Here is a 13,140-nt window from a genome sequence, read left to right on the forward strand (position 1 = left end):
TTTCTGTATTTTTAGTAGAGTCGGGGTTTTGCCAAGTTGGCCAGGCTGGTGTCGAACTCCTGACCTCAGGTGATCCACCTGCTTCAGCCTCCCAAAGTGCTGGGATTGCAGGCGTGAGCCACCTCACCCAGACAAGTTACCATTTATTATAAACTTCTTGTTTATATCCCTATCAAAAAAAGGAAATCAAGCCTTTTTTCCCTTCAAATTAATCAAGTTCTTCCTAATCGATTAATTAGAACAATCTTGATATTTACTAGCAACTCTTCCCTGGCATAGATGCTGATTTTTCACTTGGAGCAGGGCAAGAGAAGGGGAGAGAGAGGGGAGATAGTGAAGAAGGGAAAGAGAGGGTGGAGGGGGTGGAGGGAAGAAGAGAGAGAGAGAGAGAGACAGAGGCAGAGAGACAGAGATCAGGAACAAAAGAAAAGAATCAGGGTATCCTAACAATGAAATACTTGCTTTTTTTTTTTTTTTTAAATAAAAGTATGGAATGCTTCATGAATTTAAGTGTCATCCTTGCATAGGAGCCATGCTAATCTTCTCTGTATCGTTCCAATTTTAGTATATGTGATATTGAAGTGAACACATACTTGCATTTTGACAAGGGCACAGTATTGATGATAGATCAAATATAACTCGTGAAGAGGAAGAGATCAAGAGTGATAAAGTCTGCTTCCTTTTCCTGTTCGTAAGGCGATGCCTCAGAACATCCTGAAATCCAGCATTTTCAGTAGCCTTCTTTTTTTTTTTTTTTTTTTTTTTGAGAGGGAGTCTCGCACTGTCTCCCAGGCTGGAGTGCAGTGGCCGGATCTCAGCTCACTGCAAGCTCCGCCTCCCAGGTTTAGGCCATTCTCCTGCCTCAGCCTCCCTATAGCTGGGACTACAGGCGCCCGCCACCTCGCCCGGCTATTTTTTTTGTATTTTTTAGTAGAGACGGGGTTTCACTGTGTTAGCCAGGATGGTCTCGATCTCCTGACCTCGTGATCCGCCCGTCTCGGCCTCCCAAAGTGCTGGGATTACAGGCTTGAGCCACCGCGCCCGGCCTTCAGTAGCCTTCTAACCCGTCTCCTGGACTTTGTATTCTCCTCTGTAATCCATCTTTTACAGTCTGTGAATGACCTCATCATGTTGCTCCCCTGTTAAAAAACTTTCATAACTCCTGATTATCTACTGAGTAAAGAATTAACTAATTCTTAACTAGGAATAAAAAATATCTTTCACAGTTTGGCTGAGTTATTTCCTTCTACTGCTTCTTTCCACACCCCCCCACCCCCATGCTCCCACCCCACTGTCCCACTTGCTGTTCCTCTGATCCATCATGTGCTTGCGTGCCTGTGTGCCTTCTCATTGCTTTTTGATGCCTGGTGAGTGGCTTATCTTTTGACAGTCTGTTCAAATATTACCCTTTCCACAAAGATTTTTCTAAGTATTTCTCCACCTTCCTCAGGCAGTTAACAACTCCTTTTTCTCTGCTCCTAAAGCACTCCATATAGATCTAATTACAATGTGATAGGCACTAAATTATACTTAGCTATTTAACTAAGTATGACTGTTTGATATAACTGGGGGCTCCTTTAAGACTTGAGCATTGACATTCAGCGTTATTCTCCTGTTACGTGTTCAGTAACCTTTTTTGAATAAATATCCTATATAACTGTGCTTCTACTTTTCCAAGAAAAGACTGAACGGGCTCTACCAATTCTTTCAAGATTGGCTCTACCAATCTTGAAAGACTGCCATTCAATGATACTGAGTTACAAACTACTGTGTCTCTTTAATAACAATAATTTTTAATATTAAAGAACTTCTCTCTAACAATTCTAACATTCTTCAGCACAAGCTTAAAGAATTCCCCTTTTGGGTCGGGCATGGTGGCTCACGCCTGTAATCTCAGCACTTCGGGAAGCCGAGGGGGGCAGATCACGAGGTCAGGAGATCAAGACCATCCTGGCTAACACGTTGAAATCCTGTCTCTACTAAAAATACAAAAAAGTAGCTCGGTGTGGTGGCAGGCGCCTGTAGTCCCAGCTACTATGGAGGCTGAGGCAGGAGAATGGCGTGAACCTGGGAGGCGGAGTTTGCAGTGAACCGAGATCGTGCCACTGCACTCCAGCCTGGGTGACAGTGTGAGACTCCGTCTCGGGGGGAAAAAAAAAAAAAAAAAAAGAATTCCCCCTTTGACTTGTTGACTTGGCTGCCTTTATTGATTGTTTGTCAACTAACAGTAATATCTTTGCTTTTAAACTAAATTTATGATGTGGCTGGCAGAAATAGCAGAGATTGAGAATAAAAAGTTCCTATTCTCCAAATTCAGGAAAGGGAATAACTGTTTATTCTTTAGCCCTTGTTCCATAAACCATAAACGAGTAGCCACAGAACCAGTTTTTTTTTTTTTTTTTTTTTGAGACTGAGTCTGGCTCTGCCGCCCAGGCTGGAGTGCGGTGGCCGGATCTCAGCTCACTGCAAGCTCCGCCTCCCGGGTTCACGCCATTCTCCTGCCTCAGCCTCCCGAGTAGCTGGGACCACAGGCTTTTTAAATCCCTTCTGATCAGAAAGTAACTGCTGGCCGGGTGCGACGGCTCACGCCTGTAATCCCAGCACTTTGGGAGGCCAAGGCGAGTGGATCACTAGGTCAAGAGATCGAGACCATCCTGGCTAACACGGTGAAACCCTGTCTCTAGTGAAAATATAAAAATTTAGCTGGGCGTGGTGGCAGATGCCTGCAGTCCCAGCTACTCGGGAGGCTGAGGCAGGAGAATGGCGTGGACCCAGGAGGCGGAGCTTGCAGTGAGCCGAGATCGTGCCTCTGCACTCCAGCCTGGACGACAGACACTCCGTCTCAAAAAAAAAAAAAAGAAAGTAACTGCTGCTGCTTTGCTCCAACAGCCATGCCTCTGAAAGTCGGCTAATCTGTGACAGCTTCTGCTTCTACTAGTCCTCCAAACTCTAAACACCATGGCTAAAAGTGAGTCAACTCCTTAAAACATTCCTAGTTTTGAAAATCTGCCAATCCCTGACATTCAACCTTCTCAAAACCGTATATATATCAACTCTTGCTTTGTTCAGAGTGAATGTGTTTCGTGTCATTCTCTTTTGCTTAGCAAGTAATACATTCAGCCTCTTTTGCATAGCAAGTAATGCATCCAGCTTCATTGTTTCACATATGCAAGTGGTGATCTCTTCCTTAACATTTAAGGTTCCACTAAGTTAATTTTGAGGACTCTCATTTGGTGGCTTTCTGTGGGACTCTTGGACTTGTTTGTAGTAGTCCAAGCTACTCAGAAGACTGAGGAGGGAGGCTCACTTGAGTCCAGGAGTTTGAGGCTACAGTGAGCTATGATCATGCCTCTGAATACGTAGCCATTGCACTCCAGTGACAAATACTTTTGGTACACAATTTTTTTTTTTTTTTTTTTTTTTTAAGAGCCAGAGTGGTTGCTCTTGCCCAGGCTGGTCTCGAACTCCTGAGCTCAAGCAATCCTCCTACCTTGGCCTGCAAAAGTGTTGGGATTACAGGTGTGAACTGCTGGGCCCAGCAGGTACATAATTTTGATTTCCCTCCGAATTCTCTGCTTGGCGAGTTGGTATCAAAAACAATTTGTGTTCTGACTTGTTTCACTGGGCTTTCTTTGCTGAATTAATTTTTTTATATTAATGTTTTTAAGCAAATAGACTTTTATAAAAATTGAGGTAAAACATTACATAAAATTTACTATATGAACCATTTTAAAGTATATAATACAATGGTTTGGGGTATCATATACATCTTTTTTTTTTTTTTTTTTTTTTTTTTTTTTTTTTTTTTTTGAGACGGAGTCTCGCTCTGCCGCCCAGGCTGGAGTGCAATGGCTGGATCTCAGCTCACTGCAAGCTCCGCCTCCCGGGTTCACGCCATTCTCCTGCCTCAGCCTCCCGAGTAGCTGGGACTACAGGCGCCCACCACCTCGCCCGGCTAGTTTTTTGTATTTTTTAGTAGAGACGGGGTTTCACCGTGTTAGCCAGGATGGTCTCGATCTCCTGACCTCGTGATCCGCCCGTCTCGGCCTCCCAAAGTGCTGGGATTACAGGCTTGAGCCACCGCGCCCGGCCATATACATCTTTATATAAGATAATTGGAATTTTTGGCTTAGAGGCATGCCATTTGGTAAATACTCTTGCAAAAATCTGCTTATTCTTTTCATAATTTACTCTTTTTGGTAAAAATTTATTGACATATAGCTCAGGTGACAAAGACCTTTTGGCACACAACCCTTTTTTTTTTTTTTTAGGACCATACAATTCACTCAAGTCTGAGATTCAATGGCTTATAGTATATTCACAGCACATGCAACCATCACCACAGTCAATTTTAAAATATTTTATAACCTCCAAAAGAAATCATGAACCATTTACCTATTGCTCTCCAGCCCCCTATTCCCTACAGTCTTGACAACCGCTAGTCTACTTTCTGTCTATATAGATTTGTCTATTCCAGACATTTAACACATATGAAATAATATAATACATGGTCTTTTATGACTAACTTCTCTCACTTTGCATAATATTTTCAAGATTCATCTATGTTGTAACATGTATCAGTATTTTATTCCTTTTAATGACCAAATAACATTCTATTGTGTGGATATACATTAGAATGTTTATCCATTTGTCAGTTGGTAGTCATTTAGGTTGTTTCTGTTTCTTGGCTATTATGAATAATATTGCTACAAACGTGTGTGTACAAGTTTTAGTGTGGACATGTTTTCACTTCTTTTGGGTTTATACATAGGGCTGGCGTTGCTGGATCATGAAGTAATGCTAAGTTTAACCATCTGGGGAAATACTAGACTGTTTTTGAATGTGGCTCTATCATTTGATTCCACCAGTAGGGTATGAGGGTTTCTCCACATTCTGGTAATCGCTTGTTAATGTCTGCCTTTTGATTCTAGCCATGCTAGTGGGTATAAAGTGGTATCTTACTGTTGTTTGCATTTTCCTGGATAACTATTAATGTTACGAATCTTAGGCCAGGCACGGTGGCTCATGCCTGTAATCCCAGCACTCTGGGAGGCTGAGGTGGGTGGATCACGAGGTCAGGAGTTTGAGACCAGCCTGGCCAACACAGTGAAACCCTGTCTCTACTAAAAATACACAAAATTAGCCGGGCGTGGTGGCGAGTGCCTGTAATTCCAGCTACTCAGGAGGCTGAGGCAGGAGAATCGCTTGAACTCGGGAGGTGGAGGTTGCAGTGAACTGAGATCAGGCCATTGCACTCCAGCCTGGGCCACAGTGTGAGACTCGGTTTCCAAAAAAAAAAAAGAGAGAATCTTTTCATGTAGTTATTTATTGGTCATTCGTACATCTTCTTTGGAGAAATGTCTATTCAGATCCTTTTCCCATTTTTAAGTTGAGTATTTTTCTTTGCCTTTTTATTATTACGAGTTTTAATATATTCTAGAAGCAAGTTTCTATCAGATACATGATTTGCAAATATTTTCCCCCATTCTGTGAGCTGTCTTTCATTTTCTTGATAGCGTCCTTTGAAACATGAAAGTTTTAAATTTTGATGATGTCTAATTTATCTAGTTTTTCTTTTGCTGCTTAGGCTTTGGTGTTATATCTAAGAAACTAATCCAAAGCCACAAAGACTTACCCCTGTGTTGTTTTTTTTTTGTAAGTTTATTAGCTTTCGCAGTTACATTTAGGTGTTCATTGTGAGTTAGTTTGTATATATGATGTGAAGTGGGGTTGTTAAGATAATTAACTGGAAGGTCATTAAACTGAGGCAGCTCCAGCATCCCGGCTTCCTATGTAAGCAAACCAAAACTCAACTCAGTATAAATGGTAAAACAAAACTGAAGCTTAACCAATCAAAAACTGCCAACTACCTTCTAACTAGAAACCTTCCACTGAAATGATCCAAAAAAGGCTACTACTGTGCCACTTTAACCAATCAAATATTTGCTTTGTTTTGCTTCTGAGTTCACCCTATAAAAGCATTCCTCTGGTGTTCCATTGGTGGAACTCTGAACTGCATATGATCTGGTGCTGCCCAAGTAATTATTGCTATTTTCTCAAATAAAAAACAATTTAATGTGCCTAAGTTTATCTTTTAACAGAGTCAAACTTCATTCTTTTGCATATGGATATCCACTTGCCCTACCACCATTCTAGTATGCTTTTGCTTTTTTAAAAGACAGGGTCTCACTGTTGCCCAAGCTGGAATGCAGTGGTATGATGATAGCTCACTGTAGCCTCGAACTGCTGGGCTCAAGTGATCCTCCCACTGTAGCCTTCCCAGTAGCTAGGACTACAGGTGCATGCCACCATGCCTGGCTAATTTTTAAATTTTTTTGTAGAGACAGCCATCTCACTATGTTGCCTAGGCTGATCTTGAACTTCTGGCTTCAAGTGATCCTCCTGACTTAGTCTCCCAAAATGCTGGGATTACAGGTGTGAGCCACTGTGCCTGACCTCTAGTATTCATTTTAAAATAAAGAAATGTTTTTATTTTTGTTTTTTAAAAGTGAACCAACAAGCTCTTTCTTAGAAATCACATATGCAAGACATTTAATTGTGGAAGCAGAAAAGAGAGAAGTATTCAGTACATTCTATTTTCTCAAAGCAGTTATTCAAGTAATCTAGTTTTTATAAGATTTATTTTGTCAGTATTTTACCAAACAACAGATAAACATGGTATTTGCCAACTCAGATTGACTGCAGTTCCAGAATTAAACACTGCTATCTTCCCTTTAGGGTTTCAGTTGCTTGTAAGTTAAAAATTGTCTAAAAGCAGAACTTTCTAGTGTTCTCAAATGAATTTTCATGATTTGCCAACTGATTAAAAAATTTCAGAGCATAGCTCTCTGTAAATTTGATGGCATTCCAGATACTACTTGACCAAATCATTTTTAGAACCTTTAAAGAGGTAGAACTTTTAAAAATAATATTTAAAAGATCCAGATATTTTAGGATACATAATCTTGGTTTATAAACACAGTCAATTACCTAGATTCTAACACAAAATTTAACATAAGCACATATAAGTGTAAAGCTATAGTTGAATTTCAAGTCTGTAAATCTAATTTGGACTTAATTCATTTGCCTTCAACATATCTCTTCTTTAAGGACAAGGACTGTGAGTATTATATTACTATTTAGGACAGTGCTTTACTTGTAGGATAAAATCAGTAATGGTAGATAATAGTATTTGCTACTCCATCTTTGGTACCTTAAAAAAAAGCTCCAAACAGCTTTTATGATAGGTACTAGGAACTATATCATCATGTATTTCATTTAATCCACAAAACAATTCTAGGGGTCAATATTATAAACTCTATCTATCTAGCTATTGTTTATTTGACAGGGTCTCGCTCTGCTGCCCAGGCTGGAGTGCAGTGGTGCAATAATAGCTCACTGTAACCTTCAATTTCTCTTGAGTGGTTGGGACCAGAGGCAGGTGCCACCACACCTAGCTAATGTTAAAGTTTTTTGTAGAGATGGGGTCTTGCTATGTTGCCTGGTTGGTACCAAACTCCTGGCCTCAAATGATCCTCCTGCCCTGGCCTCCCAAAATGCTGGAATTAGAGGTGTTAGCCACCATGCCTAGCCCCTAAACTCCATTTTATAGATGAGAAAAATGATTTAATCATGGTCATACCAACTGTGGTAACCCGTTATATTAAAGGTTCCCAAATAATCATGCTTCCTGGTATCCATGTAGTCTACTCCCACCATGATTCTGGGCTTGTCCATGTGATTTGCATGGGCTAGTGGGGCATTTGCCAATTTAATGGAAGCAGATGACCCTCAGTAAGTGCTATTTCGACTTGACTTCTTGAAATATGCTGTCACCATGCTGGGGAAGTCCAGTTTAACCTATATGCTGATGAAAGACCACGGGGCAAAAGGCCCAGCCATCGCAGCTGAGCCTAGCCCTCTGGCCGATCCTCTAGCTGAATGTAATTGCTTGAGTAATCTCAGGCAAAACCAGCAAAAGAAATGACTAGTTGGCCTGGCACAGTGGCTCACACCTGTGATTCCCCACACTTTGGGAGGCCGAGGTGGGAGGATTGCTGAGCCCAGGAATTCGAGGTTTGAGACCAGTCTGGGCAAAATAGCGAGACCCTGTCTCTATAAAGAATAAAAATAAAATATTAGCTGGGTTTGGTGGTACATGCCTGTAGTCCCAGCTATTTGGGAGGCTGAGGTGGGAGGATTGCTTGAGGCCAGGAGGTTGAGGCTGCAGTGAGTTGTGCCACTGCAGTCCAGCCTGCGGGACAGAGTGAGATGCTCTCAAAAGAAAATAAAAGAATAAAAGGAAATGCACAGTCAGCACCCAGAAAGGCAACAGATAATAAACCACTGTTGTTTTTGCCATAAAGTGTGGGGTGGTTTTCATATGCAGCAACAGATTACTGTGTTTGAACAGCATAATCTCCAACTATTTGGGTATTTTCTAGCCACCTTTCTATTATGGATTTTTAATATAAGTCTAATTAATCAAGAACTTACTATGTATAATATCAATCCTTTTAAACTTATTGAAACAGGTTTATGGTCCAGTGTATGGTCTTGTTGAATGTTCTATGTGTACTTTAAAAGAACATATTTTCTACTCATATGCAGTGGAGAGTTCGATGAATGCCAATTAGGTAAAGTTGGTTAATAATGTTCATTTTCTTTTTTTTTTTTTTTTGAGACGGAGTCTCGCTCTGTCGCCCGGGCTGGAGTGCAGTGGCCGGATCTCAGCTCACTGCAAGCTCCGCCTCCCGGGTTCACGCCATTCTCCTGCCTCAGCCTCCCGAGTAGCTGGGACTACAGGCGCCCGCCACCTCACCCGGCTAAGTTTTTGTATTTTTAGTAGAGACGGGGTTTCACTGTGTTAGCCAGTATGGTCTTGATCTCCTGACCTCATGATCCGCCCGTCTCGGCCTCCCAAAGTGCTGGGATTACAGGCTTGAGCCACCGCGCCCGGCCAATAATGTTCATTTTTTATATCCTCACTGATTTTCTATCTTCTTGTTCTATCAATTACTGAAAGAGGGATGCTGAAGTCTCCAACTACAATTGTAGATTTGTCTATTTCTTCTTTCAGTTCTGCCAGTTTCTGCTTTATGTATTTTGTAACATTATTATTATATATACATCCAGGACTGAAATATATTCTTGATGAAATATCTTTAAAAAATCATTATGTATTATCCTTCTTAATATTCCTTGTCCTAAAACGTATTTTGTCTAACATTAATATAATCACTTCATTTTTTTTGTTAGACAGGGTCTGGACTTTGTTGTCCAGGCTGCAGTGCAGTGGTGCAATCACGGCTCAGTGCAGCCTCAATCTCCAGGGCTCATCCTCCTACCTCACCGCAGCCTCCTGAGTAGCTGGGACTACAGGCGTGCATCACCATGCCCGGCTAATTTTTATATTTTTTGTAGAGACGGGGTTTTGCCACCTCAGTTTTTTAATGATTAGTGTTTGTTCTCCTGTGATAAGCAACAGCTAAAATTTCTCCTTGATTTTTTTGCCTTTCAGTTATTGTTTCCTGCCAAGCTCCTTGGAGTCTCTGTTCCACATGTGTACTCAGGTATCAGCCAAGGATTTGAAAGGGCTTTCCAAATGACATCCACCTTCAGGCCAGTAAGATGGAGGTTCTGCTTAAATTCTGGTTGTGCTGCTCCTTACAGATGCAGAGCTATATAATGGAAATGTCACTAAGTATAGTCCTGTTCTTTCAAGGAGAAATTCCTCTCCAGGTTTTACATGCTTTGGGTCATTTTCCAGTTCTATTAAATAATTTTTGTTTTAATATTTTTACCCCAGATTAATATTATAATCTAAAGTAGTCTTATATAAGCTAGTAACCTATTACAAGAAGCAGAAAATCTCTTAGAGATATATTTATTCTACATTCAGAGAGAATTATAAAGAAATTTAAAACTTTCACTCAATAGTTTACTATTAATAGCAATATTCATGTTGTAGTTCTGAAAGTGCTTAATATATACTGCAGTTATTGTTCTATAATATACAAAGCAGGCTGGGCACACTATAATCTCAACACTTTGGAGCCTGAGGCAGGTAGAATGCCTGAGCCCAGGAGCTCAAGACCAGTCTGAGAAACATGGGGAAACCCTGTCTCTGCAAAAAATGCAAAAATTAGCTGGGTATGGTGGCACATGTCTGTAGTCCCAGCTATTCGGGAAATGGAGGTGGGAGGATTGCTTGAACCTGGGAGGTGGAGGCTGCAATGAGTGCCACTGCACTTCAGCCTGGGTGACAGAGACTCTGTCTCAAAAAAATTTTTTTTAAATATATAAAGCACATAAAATATTATGATAATATGATTAGGAATAAAACTTTTTGGTATAAGAGGAAAAAAGGATATACATAAATGTAAAATCAAAGAAATCAAATAAGTTCAATAAAATCCCTCTAGCTGGGCATAATGGCACGCACTTGTAGTCACAGTGATTTTGGAGGCTGAGGCAGGAGGATCATTTGAGTCCAGGAGTTCAAGGCTATAGTACACTACGATCGTGCCCGTGAATAGCCATTGCATTCCAGCCTGGGAAATATATTGAGACCCTGTCTCTAAAAATAAATAAAATCCCTCTAATTGTCCATGTTAATTGGAAATATCAACATGAACTCATGATTTAAAAAAAGTTATCCCTAGCTCTAACAACAAAGAAAATATTAAAAAAAGAAAGCGATACTGAGAACAATAAGCATCTTCACAGTCCAGGCCTTAGTGTCTAAATACTATTTTCTATTAACAGAATCAGAGCTTCTTGGAGAAACAGCTAATTCTAAGTCTGGGCAGGAAAAATATAAGGTGAACCTGTGATAGCTTGTTGTGCTAGGAAGAAAGTATTCAAGGACTAATGGGGGTAATGTCAAAAGTACACATAAGTCAGTTGAATGGACTCCCAGTTTTAGATAATATGGAACTTAAAATGACAACTGGAATTGATAATATAATGACAACTGGAATTGATAATATACTAAATAGATAAAAATCTATAATAAGTTGAAATGATGTCAGGTGGAACTCCCGAAGGAGAGGCAAACAATAACTACTAAGAAAAGAATATCTACAGTAGAGCTATGAACTGAAAAATTCCTAGAGCTTGTACAGGGTTGAAAGATATTACAACTCTGTGGTGGCTCATGCTTGTAATCCCAGCACTTTGGGAGGCCGAGGTGGGCAGATCACCTGAGGTCAGGAGTTCGAGACCAGCCTGGCCAACACGGTGAAACCCCGTCTCTACTAAAAATACAAAAAAAATTTAGCTGGTTGTGGTGGCGGGCACCTGTAATCAATCCCAGCTACTTGGGAAGCTGAGGCAGGAGAACTGTTTGAACCCAGGAGGCAGAGGTTGCAGTTAGCTGAGATCATTACCACTGCACTTAAGCCTGCGCGACAGAGTGCGACTCTGTCTAAAAAAATAAAATTAAATAAATAAATAAATAAATAAATAAAAAGATTACAACTCTATCCAGCCAGAGTTGAGAGAACTTGGTGGAAACCCACGGCATCAGTATAGGGCTAATTTCTAATTTATCTCTACATTAACCCAAACAAAGCTTAAAAACAATCTTCAAAATGATCCAATTGATCTGCAAGTTAACTGATCTGGCAGCCCAAACAAAACTCAATAGTCTTTATAAGAAGAAAATAGAATCTAGAAACTTAATAACCAAACAGTCACCATGTCTAGATTCAGTAAAAACTTAGTAGGTATTTGAAAAGCAGAAAAACATGAGGCAAGAGAAAAATCAGTCAATAGAAAGAATGAAATGACAGAGATGATGGAATGAGTAGACAAGAACTTTTAAATTGCTATTATAAATATACTAGAGGTTTAAAGAAAAACATGAAGATAAATAGGAATGAACTGGAAGATAAAAGAAGAACCAAACAGAACTTATAGAGCTAAAAATGTAACATTTGAAATAAAAATTCACAAGATGGTCTTAACGGCAGTTTATACACCAGAGAGGAAATATCCATAGGTTTTAATAGACACTAATAGTAACTCATCAAACTGAGACTGAGATAAAAAATAACGCCCTATAAAAATGTGTGGAATGAGCTTTGCACATGACATGTAGGATAATATCAAGTGATTTAATAGTCATGTAATTGAAATCATAGAAGAGGACAGAAAGCATATATCAAGGCATAATGGGCCAGGCTCAGTGGCTCATGCCTGTAATCCCAGCTACTTGGGAGACTGAGGCAGAAAAATCAGTTGAACTCAGGAGGCGGAGCTCGCTGTAAGCTGAGATCGCACCATCACACTCCAGCCTGGGCAACAAAAGTGAAATTCTGTCTCAAAAAAAAAAAAAAGAAAAGAAAAAAAAGAAAGTAATCCTATTTACAATAGCTACCAAAACCAAAACAAAACAAGACAAAAACAACAATAACAACAAAAAAACCCAAAAAACAAAAACCACAACCCCAAGAATAAATTTAACCAAGGAGGCGAAAGATCTCTACAAGGATAACTACAAAACACTGATGAAAGAAATTGAAGAGGACACAAACAAATCCATGTGCAATTGCTATCAAAATCAATGACATTCTTCACAGAAATAGAAAAAAAAAATCCTAAAATTCATATAGAACCACAAAAGTCCCTGAATAGCCAAAGCAATTCTCAGCAAAAATAATAAAGCTGGAGGTAATACACTACTTGACTTTAGTAACCAAAACAGGATGGTATTGTCATAAATACAGACACACAGACCAATGCAACAGAATAGAGATTCCAGAAATAATGTACTTACAGCCAACCAATTTTTCACAAAGGTGCTAAGAATTTGCAATGGGGAAAGGACACCTTCTTCAATAAATGCTGCTGGGAAAACTGAATATCCACCTGTCAAAGAATGAAACTAGATCCCTGTCTCTTACCATATGTAAAAGTCGGCTCAAAATGATTAAAGACTTTAAAAATAAAACCCAATATTATGGCTGGGCACAGTGGCTCACGCCTGTAATCTTAGCACTTTGAGAGGCTGAGGCAGGTGGATCGCTTGAGCCCAGGAGTTCAAGACCAGCCTGGGCAACATTGTGAAACCCCATCTTACTAAAAATATAAAAACTCAGGTGGGAGGATCACCTGAGCCCGGGGAGGCCAAGGCAG

At 40.1% G+C, this 13,140-nt stretch overlaps 1 protein-coding gene and 1 non-coding gene across 5 annotated transcripts in view; both read right to left on the reverse strand.

Annotated features, from left to right (window-relative positions):
- The window catches only part of FCHSD2 (FCH and double SH3 domains 2), a 318,379-nt gene that overhangs the window by 33,559 nt on the left and 271,680 nt on the right, over window positions 1-13,140 (reverse strand). The window lies entirely within an intron of this gene.
- Window positions 483-589, reverse strand: LOC112607556. Its single transcript, XR_003115876.1, has one exon. It is a non-coding gene; the product is annotated as a U6 spliceosomal RNA (small nuclear RNA).

This window comes from Theropithecus gelada, chromosome 14, assembly GCF_003255815.1.
Source record: "Theropithecus gelada isolate Dixy chromosome 14, Tgel_1.0, whole genome shotgun sequence".
In the NCBI taxonomy this organism is placed as follows: domain Eukaryota; kingdom Metazoa; phylum Chordata; class Mammalia; order Primates; family Cercopithecidae; genus Theropithecus; species Theropithecus gelada.